Here is a 16048-nt window from a genome sequence, read left to right on the forward strand (position 1 = left end):
ACTGGCCCTTCCTCCCGCGCTGGTCCCTCACCAGCAGCTGGCTCTCATCACTCAGCACGGCAAAGTGGCAGATCTGTTCGGGGAGCGTTGGCGATTGAACTTTCACCTCGCTGACGAGGAGTGGGGTGAGCAGGGACCCTCCCTTGGTTGCAGGAGTCAATCCCCTGCCTGCCTTCTTACATCGGGGGAATGACAGGCTCCTCCAGATATAGAGCTTTGACCTCTTCCCAGCCTCACTGCACTCGTGGAGGAGTTTGACATCTTCCTCTTCACTCGCCTCGTCTCGCACCCCTTCCGACCTGGGGCAGAGGCCCAGGCATGTGTCCGGAGAGCAGTGAAGTGCTCTGCCCGGCGCCGCGAGCTCGCGATGACAGCTCATCCCCAGGCTCCCGCACCAGGCGAATGGCTTGTTATTTTGCTCCCTGCAGTCATGCCCAAGGAATTTTATCAAGTCCAATGTTCAATTACACCTGGAGCACACGTCAGCAAAGATTACGTCCAGTTCACACTGCAAGGGAAGCCCTTCTCACCCCAACGATTAGCACAGCAACAGTGAGATGAATCTGCACAAAATCCAGAGCTGTAACTGCCCAAGGGGAGCCACCCACTCCAGTATGGAGAGAATGCAGGAGCTCTTCTGATGAGCCGTCGGGCTGTGGGCTCTCCTGTCAACGGAAAGGAGCGATTGGGAGAGCTTCAGACAGGACCGTTGTCTTGTCAGCACTGGCTGAAACACCGAGGCAGATCACAATTCTCCGCTGCACGTGACTGACCTTTAAAATCCAAACTCAGAACACGTACGGCCATGAGCAAATGTTTTCTAAAGTTTTATTATATTTTATTGAGTTACAGCACTGACTGGGCTCTTTGAGCCACACCACCCAGTAACCCGATTTAACATGAGCCTAATCGGGGACAGTTTACAATGACCAGTTGAACAATCAACTGAGACATCTTTGGACTGTGGGAGGAAACCGGAGCACTCGGAGGAAACCCACGAGGTCACGGGGAGAGCAGACAAACTCCTGAGGGGCAGCAGCAGAAATTGCAGCTCTGTAAAGTCCTGGTCACCACATCTGACGTATTGCGTTCAGTTCTGTTCACCTCATTGTGGGAAGGATGGGAAAGCACTGGAGATTGACCAGGATGCTGCCTCGATTAGAGAGGGTGTAGAGGAGATTCACCAGGATGCTGCCTGGATTAGAGAGGGTACAGAGGAGATTCACCAGGATGCTGCCTGGATTAGAGAGGGTACAGAGGAGATTCACCAGGATGCTGCCTGGATTAGAGAGGGTACAGAAGAGATTCACCAGGATGCTGCCTGGATTAGAGAGGGTGCAGAGGAGATTCACCAGGATGTAGCCTGGATTAGAGAGGGTGCAGAGGAGATTCACCAGGATGCTGCCTGGATTAGAGAGGGTGCAGAGGAGATTCACCAGGATGCTGTCTGGATTAGAGAGGGTGCAGAGGAGATTCACCAGGATGCTGCCTGGATTAGAGAGGGTGCAGAGGAGATTCACCAGGATGCTGCCTGGATTAGAGAGGGTGCAGAGGAGATTCACCAGGATGCTGCATGGATTAGAGAGGGTGCAGAGGAGATTCACCAGGATGCTGTCTGGATTAGAGAGGGTGCAGAGGAGATTCAGCAGGATGCTGTCTGGATTAGAGAGGGTGCAGAGGAGATTCACCAGGATGCTGCCTGGATTAGAGAGGGTGCAGAGGAGATTCACCAGGATGCTGTCTGGATTAGAGAGGGTGTAGAGGAGATTCACCAGGATGCTGCCTGGATTAGAGAGGGTACAGAGGAGATTTACCAGGATGCTGCCTGGATTAGAGAGGGTGCAGAGGAGATTCACCAGGATGCTGTCTGGATTAGAGAGGGTGCAGAGGAGATTCACCAGGATGCTGCCTGGATTAGAGAGGGTGCAGAGGATATTCACCAGGATGCTGCCTGGATTAGAGAGGGTGCAGAGGAGATTCACCAGGATGCTGCATGGATTAGAGAGGGTGCAGAGGAGATTCACCAGGATGCTGTCTGGATTAGAAAGGGTGCAGAGGAGATTCAGCAGGATGCTGTCTGGATTAGAGAGGGTGCAGAGGAGATTCACCAGGATGCTGCCTGGATTAGAGAGGGTGCAGAGGAGATTCACCAGGATGCTGTCTGGATTAGAGAGGGTGTAGAGGAGATTCACCAGGATGCTGCCTGGATTAGAGAGGGTGCAGAGTAGATTCACCAGGATGCTGACTGGATTAGAGAGGGTGCAGAGGAGATTCAGCAGGACGCTGCCTGGATTAGAGAGGGTGCAGAGGAGATTCACCAGGATGCTGACTGGATTAGAGAGGAGCAGAGGAGATTCACCAGGGTGCTGCCTGGATTAGAGAGGGTGCAGAGGAGATTCACCAGGATGCTGTCTGGATTAGAGAGGGTGCAGAGGAGATTTACCAGGATGCTGTCTGGATTAGAGAGGGTGCAGAGGAGATTTACCAGGATGATGCCTGGATTAGAGAGGGTGCAGAGGAGATTTACCAGGATGCTGCCTGGATTAGAGAGGGTGCAGAGGAGATTTACCAGGATGCTGCCTGGATTAGAGAGGGTGCAGAGGAGATTTACCAGGATACTGCCTGGATTATAGAGGGTGCAGAGGAGATTCACCAGGATGCTGCCTGGATTAGAGAGGGTGCAGAGTAAATTCACCAGGATGCTGCCTGGATTAGAGAGGGTGCAGAGGAGTTTCACCAGGATGCTGCCTGGATTAGAGAGGGTGCAGAGGAGATTCACCAGGGTGCTGCCTGGATTAGTGAGGATGCAGAGGAGATTCACCAGGATGCTGCCTGGATTAGAGAGGGTGCAGAGGAGATTTACCAGGATGCTGTCTGGATTAGAGAGAGTTCAGAGGAGTTTCACTAGGATGCTGCCTGGATTAGAGAGGGTGCAGAGGAGATTCACCAGGATGCTGTCTGGATTAGAGAGGGTGCAGAGGAGATTCACCAGGATGCTGCCTGGATTAGAGAGGGTGCAGAGGAGATTTACCAGGATGCTGTCTGGATTAGAGAGGGTTCAGAGGAGTTTCACTAGGATGCTGCCTGGATTAGAGAGGGTGCAGAGGAGATTCACCAGGATGCTGTCTGGATTAGAGAGGGTGCAGAGGAGATTCACCAGGATGCTGCCTGGATTAGAGAGGGTGCAGAGGAGATTCACCAGGATGCTGCCTGGATTAGAGAGGGTGCAGAGGAGATTCACCAGGATGCTGTCTGGATTAGAGAGGGTGCAGAGGAGATTTACCAGGATGCTGTCTGGATTAGAGAGGGTGCAGAGGAGATTCACCGGGATGCTGTCTGGATTAGAGAGGGTGCAGAGGAGATTTACCAGGATGCTGTCTGGATTAGAGAGGGTGCAGAGGAGATTTACCAGGATGCTGCCTGGATTAGAGAGGGTGCAGAGGAGATTTACCAGGATACTGCCTGGATTATAGAGGGTGCAGAGGATATTCACCAGGATGCTGCCTGGATTAGAGAGGGTGCAGAGGAGATTCACCAGGATGCTGCCTGGATTAGAGAGGGTGCAGAGGAGATTCACCAGGATGCTGACTGGATTAGAGAGGAGCAGAGGAGATTCACCAGGGTGCTGCCTGGATTAGAGAGGGTGCAGAGGAGATTCACCAGGATGCTGTCTGGATTAGAGAGGGTGCAGAGGAGATTCACCAGGATGCTGACTGGATTAGAGAGGAGCAGAGGAGATTCACCAGGGTGCTGCCTGGATTAGAGAGGGTGCAGAGGAGATTCACCAGGATGCTGCCTGGATTAGAGAGGGTGCAGAGGAGATTTACCAGGATGCTGTCTGGATTAGAGAGGGTGCAGAGGAGATTTACCAGGATGATGCCTGGATTAGAGAGGGTGCAGAGGAGATTTACCAGGATGCTGCCTGGATTAGAGAGGGTGCAGAGGAGATTTACCAGGATGCTGCCTGGATTAGAGAGGGTGCAGAGGAGATTTACCAGGATACTGCCTGGATTATAGAGGGTGCAGAGGAGATTCACCAGGATGCTGCCTGGATTAGAGAGGGTGCAGAGGAAATTCACCAGGATGCTGCCTGGATTAGAGAGGGTGCAGAGGAGTTTCACCAGGATGCTGCCTGGATTAGAGAGGGTGCAGAGGAGATTCACCAGGGTGCTGCCTGGATTAGTGAGGATGCAGAGGAGATTCACCAGGATGCTGTCTGGATTAGAGAGGGTGCAGAGGAGATTTACCAGGATGCTGTCTGGATTAGAGAGGGTTCAGAGGAGTTTCACTAGGATGCTGCCTGGATTAGAGAGGGTGCAGAGGAGATTCACCAGGATGCTGTCTGGATTAGAGAGGGTGCAGAGGAGATTCACCAGGATGCTGCCTGGATTAGAGAGGGTGCAGAGGAGATTTACCAGGATGCTGTCTGGATTAGAGAGGGTTCAGAGGAGTTTCACTAGGATGCTGCCTGGATTAGAGAGGGTGCAGAGGAGATTCACCAGGATGCTGTCTGGATTAGAGAGGGTGCAGAGGAGATTCACCAGGATGCTGCCTGGATTAGAGAGAGTGCAGAGGAGATTCACCAGGATGCTGCCTGGATTAGAGAGGGTGCAGAGGAGATTCACCAGGATGCTGGCTGGATTAGAGAGGGTGCAGAGGAGATTCACCAGGATGCTGTCTGGATTAGAGAGGGTGCAGAGGAGATTTACCAGGATGCTGTCTGGATTAGAGAGGGTGCAGAGGAGATTCACCGGGATGCTGTCTGGATTAGAGAGGGTGCAGAGGAGATTTACCAGGATGCTGTCTGGATTAGAGAGGGTGCAGAGGAGATTTACCAGGATGCTGCCTGGATTAGAGAGGGTGCAGAGGAGATTTACCAGGATACTGCCTGGATTATAGAGGGTGCAGAGGATATTCACCAGGATGCTGCCTGGATTAGAGAGGGTGTAGAGGAGATTCACCAGGGTGCTGCCTGGATTAGAGAGGGTGCAGAGGAGATTCACCAGGATGCTGCCTGGATTAGAGAGGGTGCAGAGGAAATTCACCAGGATGCTGCCTGGATTAGAGAGGGTGCAGAGGAGTTTCACCAGGATGCTGCCTGGATTAGAGAGGGTGCAGAGGAGATTCACCAGGGTGCTGCCTGGATTAGTGAGGATGCAGAGGAGATTCACCAGGATGCTGCCTGGATTAGAGAGGGTGCAGAGGAGATTTACCAGGATGCTGTCTGGATTAGAGAGGGTTCAGAGGAGTTTCACTAGGATGCTGCCTGGATTAGAGAGGGTGCAGAGGAGATTCACCAGGATGCTGTCTGGATTAGAGAGGGTGCAGAGGAGATTCACCAGGATGCTGTCTGGATTAGAGAGGGTGCAGAGGAGATTCACCAGGATGCTGCCTGGATTAGAGAGGGTGCAGAGGAGATTTACCAGGATGCTATCTGGATTAGAGAGGGTTCAGAGGAGTTTCACTAGGATGCTGCCTGGATTAGAGAGGGTGCAGAGGAGATTCACCAGGATGCTGTCTGGATTAGAGAGGGTGCAGAGGAGATTCACCAGGATGCTGCCTGGATTAGAGAGGGTGCAGAGGAGATTCACCAGGATGCTGCCTGGATTAGAGAGGGTGCAGAGGAGATTCACCAGGATGCTGGCTGGATTAAAGAGGGTGCAGAGGAGATTCACCAGGATGCTGTCTGGATTAGAGAGGGTGCAGAGTAGATTTACCAGGATGCTGTCTGGATTAGAGAGGGTGCAGAGGAGATTCACCGGGATGCTGTCTGGATTAGAGAGGGTGCAGAGGAGATTTACCAGGATGCTGTCTGGATTAGAGAGGGTGCAGAGGAGATTTACCAGGATGCTGCCTGGATTAGAGAGGGTGCAGAGGAGATTTACCAGGATACTGCCTGGATTATAGAGGGTGCAGAGGATATTCACCAGGATGCTGCCTGGATTAGAGAGGGTGTAGAGGAGATTCACCAGGATGCTGCCTGGATTAGAGAGGGTGCAGAGGAGATTTACCAGGATACTGCCTGGATTATAGAGGGTGCAGAGGATATTCACCAGGATGCTGCCTGGATTAGAGAGGGTGTAGAGGAGATTCACCAGGATGCTGCCTGGATTAGAGAGGGTGCAGAGGAGATTCACCAGGATGCTGCCTGGATTAGAGAGGGTGCAGAGGAGATTTACCAGGATGCTTACTGGATTAGAGTGGGTGCAGATGAGATTTACCAGGATGCTGCCTCGATTAGAGAGGGTGTGAAGGAGATTCACCAGGATGCTGCCTGGATTAGAGAGGGTGCAGAGGAGATTCACCAGGATGCTTTCTGGATTAGAGAGGGTGCAGAGGAGATTTACCAGGATGCTCCCTGGATTAGAGAGGGTGCAGAGGAGATTCAGCAGGATGCTGCCTGGATTAGAGAGGGTGCAGAGGAGATTGACCAGGATGCTGCCTGGATTAGAGAGGGTGCAGAGGAGATTGACCAGGATGCTGCCTGGATTAGAGAGGGTGCAGAGGAGATTTAGCACGATACTGTCTGGATTAGAGAGGGTGAACATAGAACATAGAATAGTACAGCACATTACAGGCCCTTCAACCCACAATGTTGTGCCGACCCTCAAACCCTGCCTCCCATATAGCCCCCCACCTTAAATTCCTCCATATACCTGTCTAGTAGTCTCTTAAACTTCACTAGTGTATCTGCCTCCACCATTGACTCAGGCAGTGCATTCCACACACCAACCACTCTCTGAGTGAAAAACCTTCCTCTAATATCCCCCTTGAACTTCCCTCCCCTTACCTTAAAGCCGTGTCCTCTTGTATTGAGCAGTGGTACTCTGGGGAAGAGGCGCTGGCTGTCCACTCTGTCTATTCCTCTTAATATTTTGTACACCTCTATCATGTCTCCTCTCATCCTCCTTCTCTCCAAAGAGTAAAGCCCTAGCTCCCTTAATCTCTGATCATAATCCATACTCTCTAAACCAGGCAGCATCCTGGTAAATCTCCTCTGTACCCTTTCCAATGCTTCCACATCCTTCCTATAGTGAGGCACCCAGAACTGGACACAGTACTCCAAGTGTGGCCTAACTAGAGTTTTATAGAGCTGCATCATTACATCGTGTCTCTTAAACTCTGTCCCTCGACTTATGAAAGCTAACACCCCATAAGCTTTCTTAACTACCCTATCTACCTGTGAGGCAACTTTCAGCGATCTCTGGACATGTACCCCCAGATCTCTCTGCTCCTCCACACTACCAAGTATCCTGCCATTTACTTTGTACTCTGCCTTGGTGTTTCTCCTTCCAAAGTGTACCACCTCACACTTCTCTGGGTTGAACTCCATCTGCCACTTCTCAGCCCACTTCTGCATCCTATCAATGTCTCTCTGCAATCTTCGACAATCCTCTACACTATCTACAACACCTCTAACCTTTGTGTCATCTGCAAACTTGCCAACCCACCCTTCTGTCCACTCATCCAGGTTGTTAATAAAAATCACAAAAAGTAGAGGTCCCAGAACAGATCCTTGTGGGACACCACTAGTCACAACCCTCTGCTGTAACCTCTGACATCCCTCCACACTATCCACAACACCTCCAACCTTTGTGTCATCAGCAAACTTACTAACCCATCCCTCCACTTCCTCATCCCGGTCATTTATAAAAATCACGAAGAGAAAAGGTCCCAGAACAGATCCCTGAGGCACCCCACTAGTGACCGACCTCCATGCAGAATATGACCCATCTACAACCACTCTTTGCCTTCTGTGGGCAAGCAAGTTCTGGATTCACAAAGCAATGTGCCCTTGGATCCCATGCCTCCTTACTTTCTCAACAAGCCTTGCGAGGGGTACCTTATCAAACGCCTTGCTGAAATCCATATACACTACATCTACTGCTCTTCCTTCATCAATGTGTTTAGTCACATCCTCAAAAAATTCAATCAAGCTCGTAAGGCACGACCTACCCTTGACAAAACCATGCTGACTATTCTTAATCATATTATATCTCTCCAAATGTTCATAAATCCTGCCTCTCAGCATCTTCTCCATCAACTTACCTACCACTAAGATAAGACTCACTGGTCTATAATTTCCTGGGCTATCTCTACTCCCTTTCGTGAATAAGGGAACAACATCCGCAACCCTCCAACCCTCCGGAACCTCTCCCGTCCCCATTGATGATGCAAAGATCATCACCAGAGGCACAGCAATCTCCCCCCTCACCACATCCTCTTTCTTAATATCTACATGCTGAAGCTTTTCAGTCTGCTGCAAGTCATCACGACAATCACCAAGATCCTTTTCCATAGTGAATACTGAAGTAAAGTATTCATTAAGTACCTCTGCTATTTCCTCCGGTTCCATACACACGTTCCCACTGTCACACTTGATAGGTCCTATTCTTTGATGTCTTATCCTCTTGCTCTTCATATACTTGTAGAATGGCTTGGGGTTTTCCTTAATCCTGCCTGCCCCCTTCTGGCTCTCCTAATTTCCATCTTAAGCTCCTTCCTATTAGCCTTATAATTTTCTAGATCTCTAACATTACCTAGCTCTCTGAACCTTTTGTAAGCTTTTCTTTTCTTCTTGACTAGATTTATTACAGCCTTTGTACACCACTGTTTTTGCACCCTACCATAACTTCCCTGTCCCTAAGTCCTCCCAGGGGTCATCGTAGAGACAGATACATTAGGGACATTTAAGGTGATTGGGGGTAAGTGGTGGGTGTGTGGAACGTCCTGCCAGGGGTGGTGTAGAGACAGATACATTAGGGACATTGAAGGTGATCGGGGGTAAGTGGTGGGTGTGTGGAATGTCCTGCCAGGGGTGGTGTAGAGACAGATACATTAGGGACATTGAAGGTGATCGGGGGTAAGTGGTGGGTGTGTGGAACGTCCTGCCAGGGGTGGTGTAGAGACAGATACATTAGGGACATTTAAGGTGATCGGGGTAAGTGGGGTGTGTGGAACGTCCTGCCAGGGGTGGTGTAGGGACAGATACATTAGGGACATTTAAGGTGATCGGGGGTAAGTGGTGGGTGTGTGGAACGTCCTGCCAGGGGTGGTGTAGAGACAGATACATTAGGGACATTTAACGGACTCTTAAACAGACAGATGGCTGATAGACTCTGTAGGAACAAAGGGTTAGATCTTAGAGTTGAAAGCACAGCACACCATTGCGGGCTGAAGTCCCTGTTCTGTGGGGCCGTGTCTGTCTCTATGTTTCCATACAATTGAAATGCAGGTCTTCCTGTAATTACATCCTCTCAACAGCCTGTGCACTCCCATCATAGACTTCCCGATTTTCCCAGACAAATCCAGGGATCTGAGGGCAGAGGAGTTTGAAGAAGACGTCCAGTGGCACCTGAGTGTAGCAGTTGGTGTAACACCATGACAGTGCCAGTGTCCCGGTTTCAGATCTGCTACTGTAGGTAAGGAGTTTATACAGACGCCCCTCGACCATTCTCACATTTTCCTTCGCGATTTCCAGCTTCCTTCCACATTCCAGTGATGGACCCGTAACTCCATTAATCGGTCAGACTGACGTAATTGGGTGGTGCAACCTCTTTGGCACAGAAAAGCCTGTCGCCATACTCTACCTGTCAACGTCAATCTCACTGCAGTGTCACTGGGCCCAACACCATCGACCACTGTTACACACCGTCAGGGACAACACTACTCCATTGCAACAGCCTCGACCACTGTTATAGACAGTCAGAAACATCTACTGTTCCGTCCCAACACCCTCGACCACTGTTACACACCGTCAGAAATATCTACTGTTCCGTCCCAACACCCTCGACCACTGTTACACACCGTCAGAAACATCTACTGTTCCGTCCCAACACCCTCGACCACTGTTACACACCGTCAGAAATATCTACTGTTCCGTCCCAACACCCTCGACCACTGTTACACACCGTCAGAAACATCTACTGTTCCGTCCCAACACCCTCGATCACTGTTACACACCGTCAGAAACATCTACTGTTCCGTCCCAACACCCTCGACCACTGTTACACACCGTCAGGGACATCTACTGTTCCGTCCCAACACCCTCGACCACTGTTACACGCCGTCAGAAACATCTACTGTTCCGTCCCAACACCCTTGACCACTGTTACACACCGTCAGAAACATCTACTATTCCGTCCCAACACCCTCGACCACTGTTACACACCGTCAGAAACATCTACTGTTCCGTCCCAACACCCTCGACCACTGTTACACACCGTCAGAAACATCTACTGTTCCGTCCCAACACCCTCGACCACTGTTACACACCGTCAGAAACATCTACCGTTCCGTCCCAACACCCTCGACCACTGTTACACACCGTCAGAAACATCTACTGTTCCGTCCCAACACCCTCGACCACTGTTACACACCATCAGAAACATCTACTGTTCCGTCCCAACACCCTCGACCACTGTTACACACCGTCAGGGACATCTACTGTTCCGTCCCAACACCCTCGACCACTGTTACACACCATCAGAGACATCTACTATTCCGTCCCAACACCCTCGACCACTGTTACACACCATCAGAAACATCTACTGTTCCGTCCCAACACCCTCGACCACTGCTACACGCCGTCAGGGACATCTACTGTTCCGTCCCAACACCCTCGACCACTGTTACACGCCGTCAGAAATATCTACTGTTCCGTCCCAACACCCTCGACCACTGTTACACACCGTCAGGGACATCTACTGTTCCGTCCCAACACCCTCGACCACTGCTACACACCGTCAGAAACATCTACTATTCCGTCCCAACACCCTCGACCACTGTTACACGCCGTCAGGGACATCTACTGTTCCGTCCCAACACCCTCGACCACTGTTACACACCGTCAGAAACATCTACTGTTCCGTCCCAACACCCTCGATCACTGTTACACACCGTCAGAAACATCTACTGTTCCGTCCCAACACCCTCGATCACTGTTACACACCGTCAGAAACATCTACTGTTCCGTCCCAACACCCTCGACCACTGTTACACACCGTCAGGGACATCTACTGTTCCGTCCCAACACCCTCGACCACTGTTACACACCGTCAGAAACATCTACTGTTCCGTCCCAACACCCTTGACCACTGTTACACACCGTCAGAAACATCTACTATTCCGTCCCAACACCCTCGACCACTGTTACACGCCGTCAGAAACATCTACTGTTCCGTCCCAACACCCTCGACCACTGTTACACACCGTCAGAAACATCTACTGTTCCGTCCCAACACCCTCGACCACTGTTACACACTGTCAGAAACATCTACTGTTCCGTCCCAACACCCTCGACCACTGTTACACACTGTCAGAAACATCTACTGTTCCGTCCCAACACCCTCGACCACTGTTACACACCGTCAGAAACATCTACCGTTCCGTCCCAACACCCTCGACCACTGTTACACACCGTCAGAAACATCTACTGTTCCGTCCCAACACCCTCGACCACTGTTACACACCGTCAGAAACATCTACTGTTCCGTCCCAACACCCTCGACCACTGTTACACACCATCAGGGACATCTACTGTTCCGTCCCAACACCCTCGACCACTGTTACACACCATCAGAAACATCTACCGTTCCGTCCCAACACCCTCGACCACTGTTACACACCGTCAGAAACATCTACTGTTCCGTCCCAACACCCTCGACCACTGTTACACACCATCAGAAACATCTACTGTTCCGTCCCAACACCCTCGACCACTGTTACACACCGTCAGGGACATCTACTGTTCCGTCCCAACACCCTCGACCACTGTTACACACCATCAGAGACATCTACTATTCCGTCCCAACACCCTCGACCACTGTTACACACCATCAGAAACATCTACTGTTCCGTCCCAACACCCTCGACCACTGCTACACGCCGTCAGGGACATCTACTGTTCCGTCCCAACACCCTCGACCACTGCTACACACCGTCAGAAACATCTACTATTCCGTCCCAACACCCTCGACCACTGTTACACGCCGTCAGGGACATCTACTGTTCCGTCCCAACACCCTCGACCACTGTTACACACCGTCAGGGACATCTACTGTTCCATCCCAACACCCTCGACCACTGTTACACACCGTCAGGGACATCTACTGTTCCGTCCCAACAACCTCGACCACTGTTACGCACCGTCAGAAACATCTACTGTTCCGTCCCAACACACTCGACCACTGTTACACACCGTCAGGGACATCTACTGTTCCGTCCCAACACCCTCGACCACTGCTACACGCCGTCAGGGACATCTACTGTTCCGTCCCAACACCCTCGACCACTGTTACACACCGTCAGAAACATCTACTATTCCGTCCCAACACCCTCGACCACTGTTACACGCCGTCAGAAACATCTACTGTTCCGTCCCAACACCCTCGACCACTGTTACACACCGTCAGGGACATCTACTGTTCCGTCCCAACACCCTCGACCACTGTTACACGCCGTCAGGGACATCTACTGTTCTGTCCCAACACCCTCGACCACTGCTACACGCCGACAGAAACATCTACTGTTCCGTCCCAACACCCTCGACCACTGTTACACGCCTTCAGAAACATCTACTGTTCCGTCCCAACACCCTCAACCACTGTTACACACCGTCAGGGACATCTACTGTTCCGTCCCAACACCCTCGACCACTGTTACACACCGTCAGGGACATCTACTGTTCCGTCCCAACACCCTCGACCACTGTTACACACCATCAGGGACATCTACTATTCCGTCCCAACACCCTCGACCACTGTTACACGCCGTCAGAAACATCTACTGTTCCGTCCCAACACCCTCGACCACTGTTACACGCCGTCAGGGACATCTACTGTTCCGTCCCAACACCCTCGACCACTGTTACACACCATCAGGGACATCTACTGTTCTGTCCCAACACCCTCGATCACTGTTACACACCATCAGAAATATCTACTGTTCCGTCCCAACACCCTCGACCACTGTTACACGCCGTCAGGGACATCTACTGTTCCGTCCCAACACCCTCGACCACTGTTACACACCATCAGAAACATCTACTGTTCCGTCCCAACACCCTCGACCACTGTTACACGCCGTCAGGGTCATCTACTGTTCCGTCCCAACACCCTCGACCACTGTTACACGCCGTCAGAAATATCTACTGTTCCGTCCCAACACCCTCGACCACTGTTACACACCATCAGAAACATCTACTGTTCCATCCCAACACCCTCGACCACTGTTACACACCGTCAGGGACATCTACTGTTCCGTCCCAACACCCTCGACCACTGTTACACACCATCAGAAACATCTACTGTTCCATCCCAACACCCTCGACCACTGTTACATACCGTCAGGGACATCTACTGTTCCGTCCCAACACCCTCGACCACTGTTACACACCATCAGAAACATCTACTGTTCCGTCCCAACACCCTCGACCACTGTTACACACCGTCAGAAACATCTACTGTTCCGTCCCAACACCCTCGACCACTGTTACACACCATCAGAAACATCTACTGTTCCGTCCCAACACCCACTGTTACATACCGTCAGAAACATCTACTGTTCCGTCCCAACACCCTCGACCACTGTTACACAGCGTCAGAAACATCTACTGTTCCGTCCCAACACCCTCGACCACTGTTACACACCGTCAGGGACATCTACCGTTCCGTCCCAACACCCTCGACCACTGTTACACACCGTCAGAAACATCTACTGTTCCGTCCCAACACCCTCGATCACTGTTACACGCCGTCAGGGACATCTACTGTTCCGTCCCAACACCCTCGACCACTGTTACACACCGTCAGAAACATCTACTGTTCCGTCCCAACACCCTCGATCACTGTTACACGCCGTCAGAAACATCTACTGTTCCGTCCCAACACCCTTGACCACTGTTACACACCGTCAGAAACATCTACTGTTCCGTCCCAACACCCTCGATCACTGTTACACGCCGTCAGGGACATCTACTGTTCCGTCCCAACACCCTCGACCACTGTTACACACCGTCAGAAACATCTACTGTTCCGTCCCAACACCCTCGATCACTGTTACACGCCGTCAGAAACATCTACTGTTCCGTCCCAACACCCTTGACCACTGTTACACACCGTCAGAAACATCTACTGTTCCGTCCCAACACCCTCGATCACTGTTACACGCCGTCAGGGACATCTACTGTTCCGTCCCAACACCCTCGAACACTGTTACACGCCGTCAGAAATATCTACTGTTCCGTCCCAACACCCTCGACCACTGTTACACACCGTCAGGGACATCTACTGTTCCGTCCAAACACCCTCGACCACTGTTACACACCGTCAGGGACATCTACTATTCCGTCCCAACACCCTCGACCACTGTTACACACCGTCAGAAATATCTACTGTTCCGTCCCAACACCCTCGACCACTGTTACACACCGTCAGAGACATCTACTATTCCGTCCCAACACCCTCGACCACTGTTACACACCGTCAGGGACATCTACTATTCCGTCCCAACACCCTCGACCACTGTTACACACCGTCAGAAACATCTACTATTCCGTCCCAACACCCTCGACCACTGTTACACACCGTCAGGGACATCTACTATTCCGTCCCAACACCCTCGACCACTGTTACACACCGTCAGAAATATCTACTGTTCCGTCCCAACACCCTCGACCACTGTTACACACCGTCAGAGACATCTACTATTCCGTCCCAACACCCTCGACCACTGTTACACACCGTCAGAAACATCTACTGTTCCGTCCCAACACCCTCGACCACTGTTACACGCCTTCAGAAACATCTACTATTCCGTCCCAACACCCTCGACCACTGTTACACACCATCAGGGACACCTACTGTTCCGTCCCAACACCCTCGACCACTGTTACACACCATCAGGGACACCTACTGTTCCGTCCCAACACCCTCGACCACTGTTACACACCATCAGAGACATCTACTGTTCCGTCCCAACACCCTCGACCACTGTTACACACCATCAGGGACATCTACTGTTCCGTCCCAACACCCTCGACCACTGTTACACACCGTCAGGGACATCTACTGTTCCGTCCCAACACCCTCGACCACTGTTACACACCATCAGGGACATCTACTGTTCCGTCCCAACACCCTCGACCACTGTTACACGCCGTCAGAAACATCTACTGTTCAGTCCCAACACCCTCGACCACTGTTACACGCCGTCAGAAACATCTACTGTTCCGTCCCAACACCCTCGACCACTGTTACACACCATCAGAAACATCTACTGTTCCGTCCCAACACCCTCGACCACTGTTACACGCCGTCAGAAACATCTACTGTTCCGTCCCAACACCCTCGACCACTGTTACACACCGTCAGGGACATCTACTGTTCCGTCCCAACACCCTCGACCACTGTTACACGCCGTCAGGGACATCTACTGTTCTGTCCCAACACCCTCGACCACTGTTACACACCGTTAGGGACATCTACTATTCCGTCCCAACACCCTCGACCACTGTTACACACCATCAGAAACATCTACTGTTCCGTCCCAACACCCTCGACCACTGTTACACACCGTCAGAAACATCTACTGTTCCGTCCCAACACCCTCGACCACTGTTACACGCCGTCAGAAATATCTACTGTTCCGTCCCAACACCCTCGACCACTGTTACACACCGTTAGGGACATCTACTATTCCGTCCCAACACCCTCGACCACTGTTACACACCGTTAGGGACATCTACTGTTCCGTCCCAACACCCTCGACCACTGTTACACGCCGTCAGAAACATCTACTATTCCGTCCCAACACCCTCGACCACTGTTACACACCGTCAGGGACATCTACTGTTCCGTCCCAACACCCTCGACCACTGTTACACACCGTTAGGGACATCTACTGTTCCGTCCCAACACCCTCGACCACTGTTACACACCATCAGAAACATCTACTGTTCCGTCCCAACACCCTCGACCACTGTTACACGCCGTCAGAAATATCTACTGTTCCGTCCCAACACCCTCGACCACTGTTACACACCGTTAGG

The sequence above is a fragment of the Hemitrygon akajei genome, chromosome 28 (genome assembly GCF_048418815.1).
Source record: "Hemitrygon akajei chromosome 28, sHemAka1.3, whole genome shotgun sequence".
NCBI classification, from domain to species: Eukaryota; Metazoa; Chordata; class Chondrichthyes; order Myliobatiformes; family Dasyatidae; genus Hemitrygon; species Hemitrygon akajei.